At 46.9% G+C, this 22663-nt stretch overlaps 15 non-coding genes across 15 annotated transcripts; all 15 read left to right on the top strand.

Annotated features, from left to right (window-relative positions):
- Positions 1-4178: 4178 nt before the first annotated feature.
- LOC141241885 (U2 spliceosomal RNA) lies at positions 4179-4372 on the top strand. Its single transcript, XR_012306577.1, has one exon. It is a non-coding gene; the product is annotated as a U2 spliceosomal RNA (small nuclear RNA).
- Positions 4373-5487: 1115 nt separating this feature from the next.
- Positions 5488-5678, top strand: LOC141241773 (U2 spliceosomal RNA). Its single transcript, XR_012306469.1, has one exon. It is a non-coding gene; the product is annotated as a U2 spliceosomal RNA (small nuclear RNA).
- A 1115-nt stretch (positions 5679-6793) lies between these two features.
- On the top strand, positions 6794-6984 carry LOC141241772 (U2 spliceosomal RNA). The gene has a single exon (XR_012306468.1). It is a non-coding gene; the product is annotated as a U2 spliceosomal RNA (small nuclear RNA).
- Positions 6985-8099: 1115 nt separating this feature from the next.
- Positions 8100-8290, top strand: LOC141241771 (U2 spliceosomal RNA). The gene has a single exon (XR_012306467.1). It is a non-coding gene; the product is annotated as a U2 spliceosomal RNA (small nuclear RNA).
- A 1115-nt stretch (positions 8291-9405) lies between these two features.
- On the top strand, positions 9406-9596 carry LOC141241770 (U2 spliceosomal RNA). The gene has a single exon (XR_012306466.1). It is a non-coding gene; the product is annotated as a U2 spliceosomal RNA (small nuclear RNA).
- A 1115-nt stretch (positions 9597-10711) lies between these two features.
- On the top strand, positions 10712-10902 carry LOC141241769 (U2 spliceosomal RNA). Its single transcript, XR_012306465.1, has one exon. It is a non-coding gene; the product is annotated as a U2 spliceosomal RNA (small nuclear RNA).
- A 1114-nt stretch (positions 10903-12016) lies between these two features.
- Positions 12017-12207, top strand: LOC141241768 (U2 spliceosomal RNA). Its single transcript, XR_012306464.1, has one exon. It is a non-coding gene; the product is annotated as a U2 spliceosomal RNA (small nuclear RNA).
- A 1115-nt stretch (positions 12208-13322) lies between these two features.
- On the top strand, positions 13323-13513 carry LOC141241767 (U2 spliceosomal RNA). Its single transcript, XR_012306463.1, has one exon. It is a non-coding gene; the product is annotated as a U2 spliceosomal RNA (small nuclear RNA).
- Positions 13514-14628: 1115 nt separating this feature from the next.
- On the top strand, positions 14629-14819 carry LOC141241766 (U2 spliceosomal RNA). The gene has a single exon (XR_012306462.1). It is a non-coding gene; the product is annotated as a U2 spliceosomal RNA (small nuclear RNA).
- A 1114-nt stretch (positions 14820-15933) lies between these two features.
- Positions 15934-16124, top strand: LOC141241765 (U2 spliceosomal RNA). The gene has a single exon (XR_012306461.1). It is a non-coding gene; the product is annotated as a U2 spliceosomal RNA (small nuclear RNA).
- Positions 16125-17238: 1114 nt separating this feature from the next.
- Positions 17239-17429, top strand: LOC141241764 (U2 spliceosomal RNA). Its single transcript, XR_012306460.1, has one exon. It is a non-coding gene; the product is annotated as a U2 spliceosomal RNA (small nuclear RNA).
- Positions 17430-18544: 1115 nt separating this feature from the next.
- LOC141241762 (U2 spliceosomal RNA) lies at positions 18545-18735 on the top strand. The gene has a single exon (XR_012306458.1). It is a non-coding gene; the product is annotated as a U2 spliceosomal RNA (small nuclear RNA).
- Positions 18736-19850: 1115 nt separating this feature from the next.
- LOC141241876 (U2 spliceosomal RNA) lies at positions 19851-20041 on the top strand. The gene has a single exon (XR_012306568.1). It is a non-coding gene; the product is annotated as a U2 spliceosomal RNA (small nuclear RNA).
- Positions 20042-21153: 1112 nt separating this feature from the next.
- On the top strand, positions 21154-21344 carry LOC141241848 (U2 spliceosomal RNA). The gene has a single exon (XR_012306542.1). It is a non-coding gene; the product is annotated as a U2 spliceosomal RNA (small nuclear RNA).
- A 1115-nt stretch (positions 21345-22459) lies between these two features.
- On the top strand, positions 22460-22650 carry LOC141241760 (U2 spliceosomal RNA). The gene has a single exon (XR_012306457.1). It is a non-coding gene; the product is annotated as a U2 spliceosomal RNA (small nuclear RNA).
- Positions 22651-22663: the final 13 nt, after the last annotated feature.

Here is a 22663-nt window from a genome sequence, read left to right as displayed (position 1 = left end):
CCCCGTCCAATCCCCCCCCACCCCGGCCACCCCTGCTGAGGATTCCACTTCCTCTTCCTCCTTCCCCTACTCCTCAGCAGGTGTCCTTTCCCCTGCCCCGGCAGCCACTCTCCCTCCCCAGACCATGGTAGCGGTGGAATTAACCTTTCCTCCACCCGCCGCTATCTATTCCGAGGAGGATTTTCCCCTTCTTGTCTCCCCAGTTCCAACCCGGGGAAAGAGGAAGGTGGAGGACAGCCCTGCTACTGAATCCTCCAAAAAGAAGATTCTGGATTTCGTAGGCGAAAAGGAGGATACCCTCCCTGAGCCAGAAGAGATGGAGCACATGGTTGAGACCCTGGTGGCCGAGCCAGAAGAGGAGGAACTGGTGGTCGCCGAGATTGAGGCCGCGCTGCTTGACCAGATGGAGGAAGAGGGCCTGCTGGTGATCCCGTCACCAGCAGTCAACACCGACGAGGGACCACCCGACCGGAGTGGTAACTAAGGTGTATTGCCTGCGCTAACTTTTTCTTTTTTCCCTACATGATGGCTAATATTAACTTATTTTCCATTAATGTCAGGAGCATCAAGGACAAGTTCAGACGTCAGACTATTTATGCCTTCCTTACTTCCCAGTTGTGTGATGTTTATATGTTGCAGGAATGTTCCCTTCCCTCCTCTAGGTCCTTCAAACATCTGGCCAGGGAGTGGTCCCACGGTCCATCCTACTGGTCCGGTGGGGGTGACTGCAAGTCTGCGGGGGTCGCAATTCTGATCAGGGGGGGCGCATTCACGCTTGAGTCCGTCCAGGAGCTCATCTGCGGCAGGGCTCTTGTTGTAGATGGCAACTGGGCGGGAGAACCTGTCAGGTTCATCAACGTGTATGCGTCCCCACTGAAGAATGAGCGTTTGGAGCTTTTCCAGACCCTGCGGCTTCAGCTTGCCACCACCAGGACCTTAGTGATGGCCGGGGATTTCAACTGCCCCATCGAGGAGGACGGTCGTAGTTCTGGCACATCTGCCAAGTTGGACATCACGTCCAAGCTGCTCATCGAGATGGTAACCGAGGCCTCTCTTCAGGACGTGGTGGGCTCCATGGGGAGAGGCTCCACGAACTATTCGTGGAGCCGACCCGATGGCTCACTCCGCTCCAGGATTGACTTTGTGTTCACCTCTCGGGCAGTCAGGCAGAGTAGGCACTCGATGGTCTCCTGCTTCTTCTCCGACCACAGAGCCATTCACTTACAAGGTGTCCTCGGCGACGGTTTTCCGTCCGGCCCCGGCTCCTGGAAGCTGAATTGTGCTCTGCTGGCTCAGGATGAAGTCGTGGAGGAGCTGAGAGCAGCCTACGCAATGTGGCAGTCCTACAAGGGTAGCTTCCAAACAGTCTCTGATTGGTGGGAATATGTTAAACTTGAGTTTCGCTGTTTCTTTCAGGCCAAGGGTCGACAACAGGAGTGTGAGAAGAGGAGGGACTTCAGAGGGCTGCAGCGCGAGCTGCGGTCGCTGCAGGACCTTCTTCACTGCGGCTGGGACGTGAGGGAGGAGCTGGAGGAGACCAAGAAGAGCCTGAAAAGGCACTTTGAGGAGGAGTCCAAGCGAATCATCTTCCGTTCCAAAGTGGAGAATCTGGAGAAGGGTGAGAAATGTAACTCATTCTTTTTCAGGAAACTTCATGCCGGTCACACGCCCCTGAACGAGCTGCGAGACGAGAGCGGAAACATGCGACGTGGGAAGGAGGACGTGATGAGGGTCGTCAGCGACTTCTACAGCGAACTCTACTCCCACAAGACTACCGACCCCGACGCTGCTGATAAGTTCCTGTCAGGTATCACTAACCATCTTGATCCTGCAGGCACGGCAGCCTTGGACAAACCTCTGATGGTGGGCGAATTGCTCTCTGCCGCTAAATCCTTTAGGACCGGCAGGACCCCGGGCAGTGATGGTCTTCCAGCGGAGCTCTATGTAGCGCTGGGAGACCTCATCTGTCCGGACCTGTTGGACCTGTACGAGGAGATGGTGGTGGAGGGTAGAATGCCTCCATCTTTGAGGGAAGGAATGGTCACGATCCTGTACAAGCGGAAGGGAGAGAGGTGCGACCTGAGGAATTGGCGTCCCATCACTCTGCTCAACGTGGACTACAAGATCCTGGCCAAGACGATGGCGACACGACTTAAGACGGTCATCGGACGGATCATCCACCCGGACCAGACCTGCGGCATCCCTGGACGTCGCATCGCAGACAGCCTCGCTCTCGTGCGGGACACGGTCGAGTACATCAAGGTCCGCCGCGCACACGCGGCCCTGGTCTCCTTGGATCAGGAGAAGGCCTTCGACCGGGTTTCCCACGAGTTCATGGGCCGAGCTCTGCACCGGTTAGGTTTGGGTAACATGTTTTGTTCGTATGTCCGTCTGATGTATTTTGATATCCACAGCTCGGTGTTGGTGAACGGCTGGAAGACTGACCCCTTCCCTGTCCTCTCTGGGGTCAGACAAGGCTGCCCTCTATCACCTCTTCTTTTTGTTTGTGTTATAGAACTCTTCGCAGAGGCTATCCGGCAGAATGGAGAGATCAGAGGGATCACCGCACCGGGTCCGGGACGACACGAGGTCAAGTGCTCGCTCTACATGGACGACGTCACCGTCTTCTGCGCTGATCGTGGTTCAGTCGACGCCCTCGTCCAGACGTGTGAGAGGTTCGGCCGGGCTTCAGGGGCCAAAGTCAACTGCAGGAAGTCGGAAGCCATGCTCTTCGGGGATTGGCAGCCGGCCTCCTCCGCCCCCTTCCCCTTCAACATTCAACCGGATTTCCTCAAGGTGCTGGGAGTCTGGTTCGGGAAGGAAGGAGCAGCCCTCAAGTCCTGGCAAGAACGCTTGGCCAAGGTGAAGCAACGGATCGGACTCTGGAGCCTCAGACACCTCACTTGTGAGGGTAAGGCACTCGTCCTGCGTAATGAGGTACTGCCCGTCTTGCAGTACACGGCGCAGGCCTGGCCCCCACACGTCACTGTGTGCAGGGCCATTACCAGGACAGTGTTTCACTTTGTCTGGGGATCCAAGATGGACAGAGTCAGGCGGGCCGTCATGTACAAGGAGCCTCGCAAGGGTGGGAAGGGCGTTCCAGATATCCCCACCCTCCTGCGATCCTCTTTTGTGTGTGATTGTGTCCGCCAGACTTTGCAAGTCAAGAATGGCTCCGCGGGCAGGTCCATGTCTCGCTTCTTCCTGCTTCCACTTTGGAGGCGACTCGGCTGGGACAAGTGGGACAGCTCCTTCCCCTACAACTGGACGACGCCATGGTTCTACGGAGACGTCGTTCGATTTGTGGGGGAGCATCAACTGGAGGGACTCAAGCCCGACTTGTGGAAGCCCAAAACTATCCACAAGCTAATCAGAGCCAAGGATGACGTGGAGAACATCACAGGACTTCACCAGGACACGCTGGAGACTGTGTGGACAAATGTGTCGTCTGACAGGCTGACCAACGGGCACAAGGACTTGTCGTGGATGGCGATTCAGGGCGGACTGCCCGTCCGGTCATTCATGCATGCCCGGAACCTGTGCAAGACCCGGTACTGCCCAAGGTGCCCCTTCGTGGAGGAAACATCTTTGCACACTTTTTGGGACTGCGGATTTGCACAGCGCCTATTGACTGCACTTGAGGACGACCTGAGGAACTCTGTCCCCAGGGCGAGCCTATCGCACCATTCTGTGCTTTACGGACTCTTCCCTGGGATTCATACCGTCGGAGCCATCCAGGAGGCTTGGCGCCTTATGAACTGCTTCAAGGATGCCGTTTGGGTCGCCAGGAACCGGCTCATCTTGAGGAGGGAGAGGATGTCCATCCAGGACTGCCGCAGGCTGATCCACAGCCTGCTCAGAGACTATTCCATCATGGACGGTCCGGAGGACGAGGACGAGGACTAAACCCCTCCTCCCCCTCTCCCCTTATGTGTCTTGTCTTTCAATAAAGCTTCGGGCCTGTGATTTTCCCCTCCCCATCCCCTTTTTCCCAATCCCCATCCCTTATCACGGTTCGTCGTACTGTATTAATTGACATGCTTTTTCTTTCAGATTGAGTGTTTTGTGTAGCATAGGGGTGTGATGTGTCTAGTTAGTGCGTCGTATCCTCATGCTATGTAAATATGATGTAGAATTCTGTGTGTACTGGGCTGCGGCACTGTACACTGTCTGTTAACTTATTTTTTGTGCTAATAAAAGATATATTCAATCAAAAAAATCTGTTCTTATCAGTTTAATATCTGATACGTCCCCTATCTGGGGACCATATATTAAATGGATTTTTAGAACAGGGAGATGGAAAAAGAGCTTGCTCTGTCCACTCCACGCATTGACCTGGTATTGCAGTATCTCCAGGACCGGTGCACCCCTTCTTTAATGCAGTTTCTAAAATCAGAAAGAATTGAATTCAATGTTTTTTGTTCATTTTGCTTGTTTGTCGGATTTTGGGATGGACTCTTTGGCTTTGCTTTTCTTCTCCTCATTGGATTTTTCATGTTCAAAGTTGCAGAAGCCAGATTACAAGCTCATTTTGGTTCAACTTCAGCAACTGTGCATTGCATTGCCATGTAATGTTATGCAATGCTATCTTTCTAGCTCTCCCTTTTTACTTCCTTTTGGATAAACAGACATATTAGGCAAGCATTTTGGAGCTTTCACCTAAATAACTACAGGTGGTGAGATAAGCTGCACAATATAATTGACCTTTCAGTATATTGTTGCACACACACCATCTATTTAGCAAATGCCCTTGTTATCAACAGCAGCCTTTTAAACTCACCTGAGCTAACAGGTATGTGCGCTGGTTACTCTGCTGCGCTTAAAATTTCTTTTTTGGTTTGCTACAATGCCTTTTCTGAAACGTTGTCTCCTTCTGCTGGAACACTGACTTCTTTCATTTAATGCCTGCAGACTATAAAAGAGAACCCAACCCAAAAAGTTTGGTTGATTAGTCTGTGGCATTCTGTTAAACTGTTGCTTATGGCGGTCTCTGTGAGCTTCTCAGCGACATTCAGCCAGCCAGGTATCCTGCCTGCAGTAGATGGAATGTGGTAATGGAACGCTGGCTGCGCGTGTCATAATAGGCTCTGAGCCTTTATATACCTGTGCACAGCAGCAGCCACCTTCAGTCTGCTGCTGGACAGCCAGCAGCAGCAGCAGCAGGAGAGGTATGTAATCAGGAGCCCTCCTGCTAAGGGTAGACAGCTGCTCGTTCCACCCCACCCCCCGCCTTAATTGGTTCTCCTCCCTTCCAACCGTGTTGAGGCGGGTGGGAACAGCAGGGGGTGAAGGTGCTGTGTTTAAAGAGGTGGAGTTATGCAGATCTAAAACGCGTGGATTGCAGCAGCAGCAAGCCGAAAAGTGCAGGCATGTAAGGGATCTAGAGGTTGACAACATGTCTTCTTAACGGGAGTCCAGGAGCTCATCTCCACAAATGGACTTTTCAGGATCCTTGGGTGGCTCCGTAGTTTGAAACCAATTCTGGTTATCGCTTCTCGGCCTTTTGGCTAAGATCAAGTGTAGTATCTGTTCTTATCAGTTTAATATCTGATACGTCCCCTATCTGGGGACCATATATTAAATGGATTTTTAGAACAGGGAGATGGAAAAAGAGCTTGCTCTGTCCACTCCACGCATTGACCTGGTATTGCAGTATCTCCAGGACCGGTGCACCCCTTCTTTAATGCAGTTTCTAAAATCAGAAAGAATTGAATTCAATGTTTTTTGTTCATTTTGCTTGTTTGTCGGATTTTGGGATGGACTCTTTGGCTTTGCTTTTCTTCTCCTCATTGGATTTTTCATGTTCAAAGTTGCAGAAGCCAGATTACAAGCTCATTTTGGTTCAACTTCAGCAACTGTGCATTGCATTGCCATGTAATGTTATGCAATGCTATCTTTCTAGCTCTCCCTTTTTACTTCCTTTTGGATAAACAGACATATTAGGCAAGCATTTTGGAGCTTTCACCTAAATAACTACAGGTGGTGAGATAAGCTGCACAATATAATTGACCTTTCAGTATATTGTTGCACACACACCATCTATTTAGCAAATGCCCTTGTTATCAACAGCAGCCTTTTAAACTCACCTGAGCTAACAGGTATGTGCGCTGGTTACTCTGCTGCGCTTAAAATTTCTTTTTTGGTTTGCTACAATGCCTTTTCTGAAACGTTGTCTCCTTCTGCTGGAACACTGACTTCTTTCATTTAATGCCTGCAGACTATAAAAGAGAACCCAACCCAAAAAGTTTGGTTGATTAGTCTGTGGCATTCTGTTAAACTGTTGCTTATGGCGGTCTCTGTGAGCTTCTCAGCGACATTCAGCCAGCCAGGTATCCTGCCTGCAGTAGATGGAATGTGGTAATGGAACGCTGGCTGCGCGTGTCATAATAGGCTCTGAGCCTTTATATACCTGTGCACAGCAGCAGCCACCTTCAGTCTGCTGCTGGACAGCCAGCAGCAGCAGCAGCAGGAGAGGTATGTAATCAGGAGCCCTCCTGCTAAGGGTAGACAGCTGCTCGTTCCACCCCACCCCCCGCCTTAATTGGTTCTCCTCCCTTCCAACGGTGTTGAGGCGGGTGGGAACAGCAGGGGGTGAAGGTGCTGTGTTTAAAGAGGTGGAGTTATGCAGATCTAAAACGCGTGGATTGCAGCAGCAGCAAGCCGAAAAGTGCAGGCATGTAAGGGATCTAGAGGTTGACAACATGTCTTCTTAACGGGAGTCCAGGAGCTCATCTCCACAAATGGACTTTTCAGGATCCTTGGGTGGCTCCGTAGTTTGAAACCAATTCTGGTTATCGCTTCTCGGCCTTTTGGCTAAGATCAAGTGTAGTATCTGTTCTTATCAGTTTAATATCTGATACGTCCCCTATCTGGGGACCATATATTAAATGGATTTTTAGAACAGGGAGATGGAAAAAGAGCTTGCTCTGTCCACTCCACGCATTGACCTGGTATTGCAGTATCTCCAGGACCGGTGCACCCCTTCTTTAATGCAGTTTCTAAAATCAGAAAGAATTGAATTCAATGTTTTTTGTTCATTTTGCTTGTTTGTCGGATTTTGGGATGGACTCTTTGGCTTTGCTTTTCTTCTCCTCATTGGATTTTTCATGTTCAAAGTTGCAGAAGCCAGATTACAAGCTCATTTTGGTTCAACTTCAGCAACTGTGCATTGCATTGCCATGTAATGTGATGCAATGCTATCTTTCTAGCTCTCCCTTTTTACTTCCTTTTGGATAAACAGACATATTAGGCAAGCATTTTGGAGCTTTCACCTAAATAACTACAGGTGGTGAGATAAGCTGCACAATATAATTGACCGTTCAGTATATTGTTGCACACACACCATCTATTTAGCAAATGCCCTTGTTATCAACAGCAGCCTTTTAAACTCACCTGAGCTAACAGGTATGTGCGCTGGTTACTCTGCTGCGCTTAAAATTTCTTTTTTGGTTTGCTACAATGCCTTTTCTGAAACGTTGTCTCCTTCTGCTGGAACACTGACTTCTTTCATTTAATGCCTGCAGACTATAAAAGAGAACCCAACCCAAAAAGTTTGGTTGATTAGTCTGTGGCATTCTGTTAAACTGTTGCTTATGGCGGTCTCTGTGAGCTTCTCAGCGACATTCAGCCAGCCAGGTATCCTGCCTGCAGTAGATGGAATGTGGCAATGGAACGCTGGCTGCGCGTGTCATAATAGGCTCTGAGCCTTTATATACCTGTGCACAGCAGCAGCCACCTTCAGTCTGCTGCTGGACAGCCAGCAGCAGCAGCAGCAGGAGAGGTATGTAATCAGGAGCCCTCCTGCTAAGGGTAGACAGCTGCTCGTTCCACCCCACCCCCCGCCTTAATTGGTTCTCCTCCCTTCCAACGGTGTTGAGGCGGGTGGGAACAGCAGGGGGTGAAGGTGCTGTGTTTAAAGAGGTGGAGTTATGCAGATCTAAAACGCGTGGATTGCAGCAGCAGCAAGCCGAAAAGTGCAGGCATGTAAGGGATCTAGAGGTTGACAACATGTCTTCTTAACGGGAGTCCAGGAGCTCATCTCCACAAATGGACTTTTCAGGATCCTTGGGTGGCTCCGTAGTTTGAAACCAATTCTGGTTATCGCTTCTCGGCCTTTTGGCTAAGATCAAGTGTAGTATCTGTTCTTATCAGTTTAATATCTGATACGTCCCCTATCTGGGGACCATATATTAAATGGATTTTTAGAACAGGGAGATGGAAAAAGAGCTTGCTCTGTCCACTCCACGCATTGACCTGGTATTGCAGTATCTCCAGGACCGGTGCACCCCTTCTTTAATGCAGTTTCTAAAATCAGAAAGAATTGAATTCAATGTTTTTTGTTCATTTTGCTTGTTTGTCGGATTTTGGGATAGACTCTTTGGCTTTGCTTTTCTTCTCCTCATTGGATTTTTCATGTTCAAAGTTGCAGAAGCCAGATTACAAGCTCATTTTGGTTCAACTTCAGCAACTGTGCATTGCATTGCCATGTAATGTGATGCAATGCTATCTTTCTAGCTCTCCCTTTTTACTTCCTTTTGGATAAACAGACATATTAGGCAAGCATTTTGGAGCTTTCACCTAAATAACTACAGGTGGTGAGATAAGCTGCACAATATAATTGACCTTTCAGTATATTGTTGCACACACACCATCTATTTAGCAAATGCCCTTGTTATCAACAGCAGCCTTTTAAACTCACCTGAGCTAACAGGTATGTGCGCTGGTTACTCTGCTGTGCTTAAAATTTCTTTTTTGGTTTGCTACAATGCCTTTTCTGAAACGTTGTCTCCTTCTGCTGGAACACTGACTTCTTTCATTTAATGCCTGCAGACTATAAAAGAGAACCCAACCCAAAAAGTTTGGTTGATTAGTCTGTGGCATTCTGTTAAACTGTTGCTTATGGCGGTCTCTGTGAGCTTCTCAGCGACATTCAGCCAGCCAGGTATCCTGCCTGCAGTAGATGGAATGTGGCAATGGAACGCTGGCTGCGCGTGTCATAATAGGCTCTGAGCCTTTATATACCTGTGCACAGCAGCAGCCACCTTCAGTCTGCTGCTGGACAGCCAGCAGCAGCAGCAGCAGGAGAGGTATGTAATCAGGAGCCCTCCTGCTAAGGGTAGACAGCTGCTCGTTCCACCCCACCCCCCGCCTTAATTGGTTCTCCTCCCTTCCAACGGTGTTGAGGCGGGTGGGAACAGCAGGGGGTGAAGGTGCTGTGTTTAAAGAGGTGGAGTTATGCAGATCTAAAACGCGTGGATTGCAGCAGCAGCAAGCCGAAAAGTGCAGGCATGTAAGGGATCTAGAGGTTGACAACATGTCTTCTTAACGGGAGTCCAGGAGCTCATCTCCACAAATGGACTTTTCAGGATCCTTGGGTGGCTCCGTAGTTTGAAACCAATTCTGGTTATCGCTTCTCGGCCTTTTGGCTAAGATCAAGTGTAGTATCTGTTCTTATCAGTTTAATATCTGATACGTCCCCTATCTGGGGACCATATATTAAATGGATTTTTAGAACAGGGAGATGGAAAAAGAGCTTGCTCTGTCCACTCCACGCATTGACCTGGTATTGCAGTATCTCCAGGACCGGTGCACCCCTTCTTTAATGCAGTTTCTAAAATCAGAAAGAATTGAATTCAATGTTTTTTGTTCATTTTGCTTGTTTGTCGGATTTTGGGATGGACTCTTTGGCTTTGCTTTTCTTCTCCTCATTGGATTTTTCATGTTCAAAGTTGCAGAAGCCAGATTACAAGCTCATTTTGGTTCAACTTCAGCAACTGTGCATTGCATTGCCATGTAATGTGATGCAATGCTATCTTTCTAGCTCTCCCTTTTTACTTCCTTTTGGATAAACAGACATATTAGGCAAGCATTTTGGAGCTTTCACCTAAATAACTACAGGTGGTGAGATAAGCTGCACAATATAATTGACCTTTCAGTATATTGTTGCACACACACCATCTATTTAGCAAATGCCCTTGTTATCAACAGCAGCCTTTTAAACTCACCTGAGCTAACAGGTATGTGCGCTGGTTACTCTGCTGCGCTTAAAATTTCTTTTTTGGTTTGCTACAATGCCTTTTCTGAAACGTTGTCTCCTTCTGCTGGAACACTGACTTCTTTCATTTAATGCCTGCAGACTATAAAAGAGAACCCAACCCAAAAAGTTTGGTTGATTAGTCTGTGGCATTCTGTTAAACTGTTGCTTATGGCGGTCTCTGTGAGCTTCTCAGCGACATTCAGCCAGCCAGGTATCCTGCCTGCAGTAGATGGAATGTGGCAATGGAACGCTGGCTGCGCGTGTCATAATAGGCTCTGAGCCTTTATATACCTGTGCACAGCAGCAGCCACCTTCAGTCTGCTGCTGGACAGCCAGCAGCAGCAGCAGCAGGAGAGGTATGTAATCAGGAGCCCTCCTGCTAAGGGTAGACAGCTGCTCGTTCCACCCCACCCCCCGCCTTAATTGGTTCTCCTCCCATCCAACGGTGTTGAGGCGGGTGGGAACAGCAGGGGGTGAAGGTGCTGTGTTTAAAGAGGTGGAGTTATGCAGATCTAAAACGCGTGGATTGCAGCAGCAGCAAGCCGAAAAGTGCAGGCATGTAAGGGATCTAGAGGTTGACAACATGTCTTCTTAACGGGAGTCCAGGAGCTCATCTCCACAAATGGACTTTTCAGGATCCTTGGGTGGCTCCGTAGTTTGAAACCAATTCTGGTTATCGCTTCTCGGCCTTTTGGCTAAGATCAAGTGTAGTATCTGTTCTTATCAGTTTAATATCTGATACGTCCCCTATCTGGGGACCATATATTAAATGGATTTTTAGAACAGGGAGATGGAAAAAGAGCTTGCTCTGTCCACTCCACGCATTGACCTGGTATTGCAGTATCTCCAGGACCGGTGCACCCCTTCTTTAATGCAGTTTCTAAAATCAGAAAGAATTGAATTCAATGTTTTTGTTCATTTTGCTTGTTTGTCGGATTTTGGGATGGACTCTTTGGCTTTGCTTTTCTTCTCCTCATTGGATTTTTCATGTTCAAAGTTGCAGAAGCCAGATTACAAGCTCATTTTGGTTCAACTTCAGCAACTGTGCATTGCATTGCCATGTAATGTGATGCAATGCTATCTTTCTAGCTCTCCCTTTTTACTTCCTTTTGGATAAACAGACATATTAGGCAAGCATTTTGGAGCTTTCACCTAAACAACTACAGGTGGTGAGATAAGCTGCACAATATAATTGACCTTTCAGTATATTGTTGCACACACACCATCTATTTAGCAAATGCCCTTGTTATCAACAGCAGCCTTTTAAACTCACCTGAGCTAACAGGTATGTGCGCTGGTTACTCTGCTGCGCTTAAAATTTATTTTTTGGTTTGCTACAATGCCTTTTCTGAAACGTTGTCTCCTTCTGCTGGAACACTGACTTCTTTCATTTAATGCCTGCAGACTATAAAAGAGAACCCAACCCAAAAAGTTTGGTTGATTAGTCTGTGGCATTCTGTTAAACTGTTGCTTATGGCGGTCTCTGTGAGCTTCTCAGCGACATTCAGCCAGCCAGGTATCCTGCCTGCAGTAGATGGAATGTGGCAATGGAACGCTGGCTGCGCGTGTCATAATAGGCTCTGAGCCTTTATATACCTGTGCACAGCAGCAGCCACCTTCAGTCTGCTGCTGGACAGCCAGTAGCAGCAGCAGCAGGAGAGGTATGTAATCAGGAGCCCTCCTGCTAAGGGTAGACAGCTGCTCGTTCCACCCCACCCCCCGCCTTAATTGGTTCTCCTCCCTTCCAACGGTGTTGAGGCGGGTGGGAACAGCAGGGGGTGAAGGTGCTGTGTTTAAAGAGGTGGAGTTATGCAGATCTAAAACGCGTGGATTGCAGCAGCAGCAAGCCGAAAAGTGCAGGCATGTAAGGGATCTAGAGGTTGACAACATGTCTTCTTAACGGGAGTCCAGGAGCTCATCTCCACAAATGGACTTTTCAGGATCCTTGGGTGGCTCCGTAGTTTGAAACCAATTCTGGTTATCGCTTCTCGGCCTTTTGGCTAAGATCAAGTGTAGTATCTGTTCTTATCAGTTTAATATCTGATACGTCCCCTATCTGGGGACCATATATTAAATGGATTTTTAGAACAGGGAGATGGAAAAAGAGCTTGCTCTGTCCACTCCACGCATTGACCTGGTATTGCAGTATCTCCAGGACCGGTGCACCCCTTCTTTAATGCAGTTTCTAAAATCAGAAAGAATTGAATTCAATGTTTTTTGTTCATTTTGCTTGTTTGTCGGATTTTGGGATGGACTCTTTGGCTTTGCTTTTCTTCTCCTCATTGGATTTTTCATGTTCAAAGTTGCAGAAGCCAGATTACAAGCTCATTTTGGTTCAACTTCAGCAACTGTGCATTGCATTGCCATGTAATGTGATGCAATGCTATCTTTCTAGCTCTCCCTTTTTACTTCCTTTTGGATAAACAGACATATTAGGCAAGCATTTTGGAGCTTTCACCTAAATAACTACAGGTGGTGAGATAAGCTGCACAATATAATTGACCTTTCAGTATATTGTTGCACACACACCATCTATTTAGCAAATGCCCTTGTTATCAACAGCAGCCTTTTAAACTCACCTGAGCTAACAGGTATGTGCGCTGGTTACTCTGCTGCGCTTAAAATTTCTTTTTTGGTTTGCTACAATGCCTTTTCTGAAACGTTGTCTCCTTCTGCTGGAACACTGACTTCTTTCATTTAATGCCTGCAGACTATAAAAGAGAACCCAACCCAAAAAGTTTGGTTGATTAGTCTGTGGCATTCTGTTAAACTGTTGCTTATGGCGGTCTCTGTGAGCTTCTCAGCGACATTCAGCCAGCCAGGTATCCTGCCTGCAGTAGATGGAATGTGGCAATGGAACGCTGGCTGCGCGTGTCATAATAGGCTCTGAGCCTTTATATACCTGTGCACAGCAGCAGCCACCTTCAGTCTGCTGCTGGACAGCCAGCAGCAGCAGCAGCAGGAGAGGTATGTAATCAGGAGCCCTCCTGCTAAGGGTAGACAGCTGCTCGTTCCAACCCACCCCCCGCCTTAATTGGTTCTCCTCCCTTCCAACGGTGTTGAGGCGGGTGGGAACAGCAGGGGGTGAAGGTGCTGTGTTTAAAGAGGTGGAGTTATGCAGATCTAAAACGCGTGGATTGCAGCAGCAGCAAGCCGAAAAGTGCAGGCATGTAAGGGATCTAGAGGTTGACAACATGTCTTCTTAACGGGAGTCCAGGAGCTCATCTCCACAAATGGACTTTTCAGGATCCTTGGGTGGCTCCGTAGTTTGAAACCAATTCTGGTTATCGCTTCTCGGCCTTTTGGCTAAGATCAAGTGTAGTATCTGTTCTTATCAGTTTAATATCTGATACGTCCCCTATCTGGGGACCATATATTAAATGGATTTTTAGAACAGGGAGATGGAAAAAGAGCTTGCTCTGTCCACTCCACGCATTGACCTGGTATTGCAGTATCTCCAGGACCGGTGCACCCCTTCTTTAATGCAGTTTCTAAAATCAGAAAGAATTGAATTCAATGTTTTTTGTTCATTTTGCTTGTTTGTCGGATTTTGGGATGGACTCTTTGGCTTTGCTTTTCTTCTCCTCATTGGATTTTTCATGTTCAAAGTTGCAGAAGCCAGATTACAAGCTCATTTTGGTTCAACTTCAGCAACTGTGCATTGCATTGCCATGTAATGTGATGCAATGCTATCTTTCTAGCTCTCCCTTTTTACTTCCTTTTGGATAAACAGACATATTAGGCAAGCATTTTGGAGCTTTCACCTAAATAACTACAGGTGGTGAGATAAGCTGCACAATATAATTGACCTTTCAGTATATTGTTGCACACACACCATCTATTTAGCAAATGCCCTTGTTATCAACAGCAGCCTTTTAAACTCACCTGAGCTAACAGGTATGTGCGCTGGTTACTCTGCTGCGCTTAAAATTTCTTTTTTGGTTTGCTACAATGCCTTTTCTGAAACGTTGTCTCCTTCTGCTGGAACACTGACTTCTTTCATTTAATGCCTGCAGACTATAAAAGAGAACCCAACCCAAAAAGTTTGGTTGATTAGTCTGTGGCATTCTGTTAAACTGTTGCTTATGGCGGTCTCTGTGAGCTTCTCAGCGACATTCAGCCAGCCAGGTATCCTGCCTGCAGTAGATGGAATGTGGCAATGGAACGCTGGCTGCGCGTGTCATAATAGGCTCTGAGCCTTTATATACCTGTGCACAGCAGCAGCCACCTTCAGTCTGCTGCTGGACAGCCAGCAGCAGCAGCAGCAGGAGAGGTATGTAATCAGGAGCCCTCCTGCTAAGGGTAGACAGCTGCTCGTTCCACCCCACCCCCCGCCTTAATTGGTTCTCCTCCCATCCAACGGTGTTGAGGCGGGTGGGAACAGCAGGGGGTGAAGGTGCTGTGTTTAAAGAGGTGGAGTTATGCAGATCTAAAACGCGTGGATTGCAGCAGCAGCAAGCCGAAAAGTGCAGGCATGTAAGGGATCTAGAGGTTGACAACATGTCTTCTTAACGGGAGTCCAGGAGCTCATCTCCACAAATGGACTTTTCAGGATCCTTGGGTGGCTCCGTAGTTTGAAACCAATTCTGGTTATCGCTTCTCGGCCTTTTGGCTAAGATCAAGTGTAGTATCTGTTCTTATCAGTTTAATATCTGATACGTCCCCTATCTGGGGACCATATATTAAATGGATTTTTAGAACAGGGAGATGGAAAAAGAGCTTGCTCTGTCCACTCCACGCATTGACCTGGTATTGCAGTATCTCCAGGACCGGTGCACCCCTTCTTTAATGCAGTTTCTAAAATCAGAAAGAATTGAATTCAATGTTTTTGTTCATTTTGCTTGTTTGTCGGATTTTGGGATGGACTCTTTGGCTTTGCTTTTCTTCTCCTCATTGGATTTTTCATGTTCAAAGTTGCAGAAGCCAGATTACAAGCTCATTTTGGTTCAACTTCAGCAACTGTGCATTGCATTGCCATGTAATGTGATGCAATGCTATCTTTCTAGCTCTCCCTTTTTACTTCCTTTTGGATAAACAGACATATTAGGCAAGCATTTTGGAGCTTTCACCTAAACAACTACAGGTGGTGAGATAAGCTGCACAATGTAATTGACCTTTCAGTATATTGTTGCACACACACCATCTATTTAGCAAATGCCCTTGTTATCAACAGCAGCCTTTTAAACTCACCTGAGCTAACAGGTATGTGCGCTGGTTACTCTGCTGCGCTTAAAATTTCTTTTTTGGTTTGCTACAATGCCTTTTCTGAAACGTTGTCTCCTTCTGCTGGAACACTGACTTCTTTCATTTAATGCCTGCAGACTATAAAAGAGAACCCAACCCAAAAAGTTTGGTTGATTAGTCTGTGGCATTCTGTTAAACTGTTGCTTATGGCGGTCTCTGTGAGCTTCTCAGCGACATTCAGCCAGCCAGGTATCCTGCCTGCAGTAGATGGAATGTGGCAATGGAACGCTGGCTGCGCGTGTCATAATAGGCTCTGAGCCTTTATATACCTGTGCACAGCAGCAGCCACCTTCAGTCTGCTGCTGGACAGCCAGCAGCAGCAGCAGCAGGAGAGGTATGTAATCAGGAGCCCTCCTGCTAAGGGTAGACAGCTGCTCGTTCCACCCCACCCCCCGCCTTAATTGGTTCTCCTCCCATCCAACGGTGTTGAGGCGGGTGGGAACAGCAGGGGGTGAAGGTGCTGTGTTTAAAGAGGTGGAGTTATGCAGATCTAAAACGCGTGGATTGCAGCAGCAGCAAGCCGAAAAGTGCAGGCATGTAAGGGATCTAGAGGTTGACAACATGTCTTCTTAACGGGAGTCCAGGAGCTCATCTCCACAAATGGACTTTTCAGGATCCTTGGGTGGCTCCGTAGTTTGAAACCAATTCTGGTTATCGCTTCTCGGCCTTTTGGCTAAGATCAAGTGTAGTATCTGTTCTTATCAGTTTAATATCTGATACGTCCCCTATCTGGGGACCATATATTAAATGGATTTTTAGAACAGGGAGATGGAAAAAGAGCTTGCTCTGTCCACTCCACGCATTGACCTGGTATTGCAGTATCTCCAGGACCGGTGCACCCCTTCTTTAATGCAGTTTCTAAAATCAGAAAGAATTGAATTCAATGTTTTTGTTCATTTTGCTTGTTTGTCGGATTTTGGGATGGACTCTTTGGCTTTGCTTTTCTTCTCCTCATTGGATTTTTCATGTTCAAAGTTGCAGAAGCCAGATTACAAGCTCATTTTGGTTCAACTTCAGCAACTGTGCATTGCATTGCCATGTAATGTGATGCAATGCTATCTTTCTAGCTCTCCCTTTTTACTTCCTTTTGGATAAACAGACATATTAGGCAAGCATTTTGGAGCTTTCACCTAAACAACTACAGGTGGTGAGATAAGCTGCACAATGTAATTGACCTTTCAGTATATTGTTGCACACACACCATCTATTTAGCAAATGCCCTTGTTATCAACAGCAGCCTTTTAAACTCACCTGAGCTAACAGGTATGTGCGCTGGTTACTCTGCTGCGCTTAAAATTTCTTTTTTGGTTTGCTACAATGCCTTTTCTGAAACGTTGTCTCCTTCTGCTGGAACACTGACTTCTTTCATTTAATGCCTGCAGACTATAAAAGAGAACCCAACCCAAAAAGTTTGGTTGATTAGTCTGTGGCATTCTGTTAAACTGTTGCTTATGGCGGTCTCTGTGAGCTTCTCAGCGACATTCAGCCAGCCAGGTATCCTGCCTGCAGTAGATGGAATGTGGCAATGGAACGCTGGCTGCGCGTGTCATAATAGGCTCTGAGCCTTTATATACCTGTGCACAGCAGCAGCCACCTTCAGTCTGCTGCTGGACAGCCAGTAGCAGCAGCAGCAGGAGAGGTATGTAATCAGGAGCCCTCCTGCTAAGGGTAGACAGCTGCTCGTTCCACCCCACCCCCCGCCTTAATTGGTTCTCCTCCCTTCCAACGGTGTTGAGGCGGGTGGGAACAGCAGGGGGTGAAGGTGCTGTGTTTAAAGAGGTGGAGTTATGCAGATCTAAAACGCGTGGATTGCAGCAGCAGCAAGCCGAAAAGTGCAGGCATGTAAGGGATCTAGAGGTTGACAACATGTCTTCTTAACGGGAGTCCAGGAGCTCATCTCCACAAATGGACTTTTCAGGATCCTTGGGTGGCTCCGTAGTTTGAAACCAATTCTGGTTATCGCTTCTCGGCCTTTTGGCTAAGATCAAGTGTAGTATCTGTTCTTATCAGTTTAATATCTGATACGTCCCCTATCTGGGGACCATATATTAAATGGATTTTTAGAACAGGGAGATGGAAAAAGAGCTTGCTCTGTCCACTCCACGCATTGACCTGGTATTGCAGTATCTCCAGGACCGGTGCACCCCTTCTTTAATGCAGTTTCTAAAATCAGAAAGAATTGAATTCAATGTTTTTTGTTCATTTTGCTTGTTTGTCGGATTTTGGGATGGACTCTTTGGCTTTGCTTTTCTTCTCCTCATTGGATTTTTCATGTTCAAAGTTGCAGAAGCCAGATTACAAGCTCATTTTGGTTCAACTTCAGCAACTGTGCATTGCATTGCCATGTAATGTGATGCAATGCTATCTTTCTAGCTCTCCCTTTTTACTTCCTTTTGGATAAACAGACATATTAGGCAAGCATTTTGGAGCTTTCACCTAAATAACTACAGGTGGTGAGATAAGCTGCACAATATAATTGACCTTTCAGTATATTGTTGCACACACACCATCTATTTAGCAAATGCCCTTGTTATCAACAGCAGCCTTTTAAACTCACCTGAGCTAACAGGTATGTGCGCTGGTTACTCTGCTGCGCTTAAAATTTCTTTTTTGGTTTGCTACAATGCCTTTTCTGAAACGTTGTCTCCTTCTGCTGGAACACTGACTTCTTTCATTTAGTGCCTGCAGACTATAAAAGAGAACCCAACCCAAAAAGTTTGGTTGATTAGTCTGTGGCATTCTGTTAAACTGTTGCTTATGGCGGTCTCTGTGAGCTTCTCAGCGACATTCAGCCAGCCAGGTATCCTGCCTGCAGTAGATGGAATGTGGCAATGGAACGCTGGCTGCGCGTGTCATAATAGGCTCTGAGCCTTTATATACCTGTGCACAGCAGCAGCCACCTTCAGTCTGCTGCTGGACAGCCAGCAGCAGCAGCAGCAGGAGAGGTATGTAATCAGGAGCCCTCCTGCTAAGGGTAGACAGCTGCTCGTTCCACCCCACCCCCCGCCTTAATTGGTTCTCCTCCCTTCCAACGGTGTTGAGGCGGGTGGGAACAGCAGGGGGTGAAGGTGCTGTGTTTAAAGAGGTGGAGTTATGCAGATCTAAAACGCGTGGATTGCAGCAGCAGCAAGCCGAAAAGTGCAGGCATGTAAGGGATCTAGAGGTTGACAACATGTCTTCTTAACGGGAGTCTAGGAGCTCATCTCCACAAATGGACTTTTCAGGATCCTTGGGTGGCTCCGTAGTTTGAAACCAATTCTGGTTATCGCTTCTCGGCCTTTTGGCTAAGATCAAGTGTAGTATCTGTTCTTATCAGTTTAATATCTGATACGTCCCCTATCTGGGGACCATATATTAAATGGATTTTTAGAACAGGGAGATGGAAAAAGAGCTTGCTCTGTCCACTCCACGCATTGACCTGGTATTGCAGTATCTCCAGGACCGGTGCACCCCTTCTTTAATGCAGTTTCTAAAATCAGAAAGAATTGAATTCAATGTTTTTTGATCATTTTGCTTGTTTGTCGGATTTTGGGATGGACTCTTTGGCTTTGCTTTTCTTCTCCTCATTGGATTTTTCATGTTCAAAGTTGCAGAAGCCAGATTACAAGCTCATTTTGGTTCAACTTCAGCAACTGTGCATTGCATTGCCATGTAATGTGATGCAATGCTATCTTTCTAGCTCTCCCTTTTTACTTCCTTTTGGATAAACAGACATATTAGGCAAGCATTTTGGAGCTTTCACCTAAATAACTACAGGTGGTGAGATAAGCTGCACAATATAATTGACCTTTCAGTATATTGTTGCACACACACCATCTATTTAGCAAATGCCCTTGTTATCAACAGCAGCCTTTTAAACTCACCTGAGCTAACAGGTATGTGCTCTGGTTACTCTGCTGCGCTTAAAATTTCTTTTTTGGTTTGCTACAATGCCTTTTCTGAAACGTTGTCTCCTTCTGCTGGAACACTGACTTCTTTCATTTAATGCCTGCAGACTATAAAAGAGAACCCAACCCAAAAAGTTTGGTTGATTAGTCTGTGGCATTCTGTTAAACTGTTGCTTATGGCGGTCTCTGTGAGCTTCTCAGCGACATTCAGCCAGCCAGGTATCCTGCCTGCAGTAGATGGAATGTGGCAATGGAACGCTGGCTGCGCGTGTCATAATAGGCTCTGAGCCTTTATATACCTGTGCACAGCAGCAGCCACCTTCAGTCTGCTGCTGGACAGCCAGCAGCAGCAGCAGCAGGAGAGGTATGTAATCAGGAGCCCTCCTGCTAAGGGTAGACAGCTGCTCGTTCCACCCCACCCCCCGCCTTAATTGGTTCTCCTCCCTTCCAACGGTGTTGAGGCGGGTGGGAACAGCAGGGGGTGAAGGTGCTGTGTTTAAAGAGGTGGAGTTATGCAGATCTAAAACGCGTGGATTGCAGCAGCAGCAAGCCGAAAAGTGCAGGCATGTAAGGGATCTAGAGGTTGACAACATGTCTTCTTAACGGGAGTCCAGGAGCTCATCTCCACAAATGGACTTTTCAGGATCCTTGGGTGGCTCCGTAGTTTGAAACCAATTCTGGTTATCGCTCCTCGGCCTTTTGGCTAAGATCAAGTGTAGTATCTGTTCTTATCAGTTTAATATCTGATACGTCCCCTATCTGGGGACCATATATTAAATGGATTTTTAGAACAGGGAGATGGAAAAAGAGCTTGCTCTGTCCACTCCACGCATTGACCTGGTATTGCAGTATCTCCAGGACCGGTGCACCCCTTCTTTAATGCAGTTTCTAAAATCAGAAAGAATTGAATTCAATGTTTTTTGTTCATTTTGCTTGTTTGTCGGAATTTGGGATGGACTCTTTGGCTTTGCTTTTCTTCTCCTCATTGGATTTTTCATGTTCAAAGTTGCAGAAGCCAGATTACAAGCTCATTTTGGTTCAACTTCAGCAACTGTGCATTGCATTGCCATGTAATGTGATGCAATGCTATCTTTCTAGCTCTCCCTTTTTACTTCCTTTTGGATAAACAGACATATTAGGCAAGCATTTTGGAGCTTTCACCTAAATAACTACAGGTGGTGAGATAAGCTGCACAATATAATTGACCTTTCAGTATATTGTTGCACACACACCATCTATTTAGCAAATGCCCTTGTTATCAACAGCAGCCTTTTAAACTCACCTGAGCTAACAGGTATGTGCGCTGGTTACTCTGCTGCGCTTAAAATTTCTTTTTTGGTTTGCTACAATGCCTTTTCTGAAACGTTGTCTCCTTCTGCTGGAACACTGACTTCTTTCATTTAATGCCTGCAGACTATAAAAGAGAACCCAACCCAAAAAGTTTGGTTGATTAGTCTGTGGCATTCTGTTAAACTGTTGCTTATGGCGGTCTCTGTGAGCTTCTCAGCGACATTCAGCCAGCCAGGTATCCTGCCTGCAGTAGATGGAATGTGGCAATGGAACGCTGGCTGCGCGTGTCATAATAGGCTCTGAGCCTTTATATACCTGTGCACAGCAGCAGCCACCTTCAGTCTGCTGCTGGACAGCCAGCAGCAGCAGCAGGAGAGGTATGTAATCAGGAGCCCTCCTGCTAAGGGTAGACAGCTGCTCGTTCCACCCCACCCCCCGCCTTAATTGGTTCTCCTCCCTTCCAACGGTGTTGAGGCGGGTGGGAACAGCAGGGGGTGAAGGTGCTGTGTTTAAAGAGGTGGAGTTATGCAGATCTAAAATGCGTGGATTGCAGCAGCAGCAAGCCGAAAAGTGCAGGCATGTAAGGGATCTAGAGGTTGACAACATGTCTTCTTAACGGGAGTCCAGGAGCTCATCTCCACAAATGGACTTTTCAGGATCCTTGGGTGGCTCCGTAGTTTGAAACCAATTCTGGTTATCGCTTCTCGGCCTTTTGGCTAAGATCAAGTGTAGTATCTGTTCTTATCAGTTTAATATCTGATACATCCCCTATCTGGGGACCATATATTAAATGGATTTTTAGAACAGGGAGATGGAAAAAGAGCTTGCTCTGTCCACTCCACGCATTGACCTGGTATTGCAGTATCTCCAGGACCGGTGCACCCCTTCTTTAATGCAGTTTCTAAAATCAGAAAGAATTGAATTCCATGTTTTTTGTTCATTTTGCTTGTTTGTCGGATTTTGGGATGGACTCTTTGGCTTTGCTTTTCTTCTCCTCATTGGATTTTTCATGTTCAAAGTTGCAGAAGCCAGATTACAAGCTCATTTTGGTTCAACTTCAGCAACTGTGCATTGCATTGCCATGTAATGTGATGCAATGCTATCTTTCTAGCTCTCCCTTTTTACTTCCTTTTGGATAAACAGACATATTAGGCAAGCATTTTGGAGCTTTCACCTAAATAACTACAGGTGGTGAGATAAGCTGCACAATATAATTGACCTTTCAGTATATTGTTGCACACACACCATCTATTTAGCAAATGCCCTTGTTATCAACAGCAGCCTTTTAAACTCACCTGAGCTAACAGGTATGTGCGCTGGTTACTCTGCTGCGCTTAAAATTTCTTTTTTGGTTTGCTACAATGCCTTTTTTGAAACGTTGTCTCCTTCTGCTGGAACACTGACTTCTTTCATTTTATGCCTGCAGACTATAAAAGAGAACCCAACCCAAAAAGTTTGGTTGATTAGTCTGTGGCATTCTGTTAAACTGTTGCTTATGGCGGTCTCTGCGAGCTTCTCAGCGACATTCAGCCAGCCAGGTATCCTGCCTGCAGTAGATGGAATGTGGCAATGGAACGCTGGCTGCGCGTGTCATAATAGGCTCTGAGCCTTTATATACCTGTGCACAGCAGCAGCCACCTTCAGTCTGCTGCTGGACAGCCAGCAGCAGCAGCAGCAGGAGAGGTATGTAATCAGGAGCCCTCCTGCTAAGGGTAGACAGCTGCTCGTTCCACCCCACCCCCCGCCTTAATTGGTTCTTCTCCCTTCCAACGGTGTTGAGGCGGGTGGGAACAGCAGGGGGTGAAGGTGCTGTGTTTAAAGAGGTGGAGTTATGCAGGTCTAAAACGCGTGGATTGCAGCAGCAGCAAGCCGAAAAGTGCAGGCATGTAAGGGATCTAGAGGTTGACAACATGTATTCTTAACGGGAGTCCAGGAGCTCATCTCCACAAATGGACTTTTCAGGATCCTTGGGTGGCTCCGTAGTTTGAAACCAATTCTGGTTATCGCTTCTCGGCCTTTTGGCTAAGATCAAGTGTAGTATCTGTTCTTATCAGTTTAATATCTGATACGTCCCCTATCTGGGGACCATATATTAAATGGATTTTTAGAACAGGGAGATGGAAAAAGAGCTTGCTCTGTCCACTCCACGCATTGACCTGGTATTGCAGTATCTCCAGGACCGGTGCACCCCTTCTTTAATGCAGTT

Source organism: Phyllobates terribilis, unplaced genomic scaffold (assembly GCF_046119375.1).
Source record: "Phyllobates terribilis strain yellow unplaced genomic scaffold, ASM4611937v1 Scaffold_1024__1_contigs__length_465996, whole genome shotgun sequence".
NCBI lineage: Eukaryota > Metazoa > Chordata > Amphibia > Anura > Dendrobatidae > Phyllobates > Phyllobates terribilis.
Note: the sequence above shows the minus strand (reverse complement) of the source record. Positions and strands in the feature narration are given on the sequence as shown.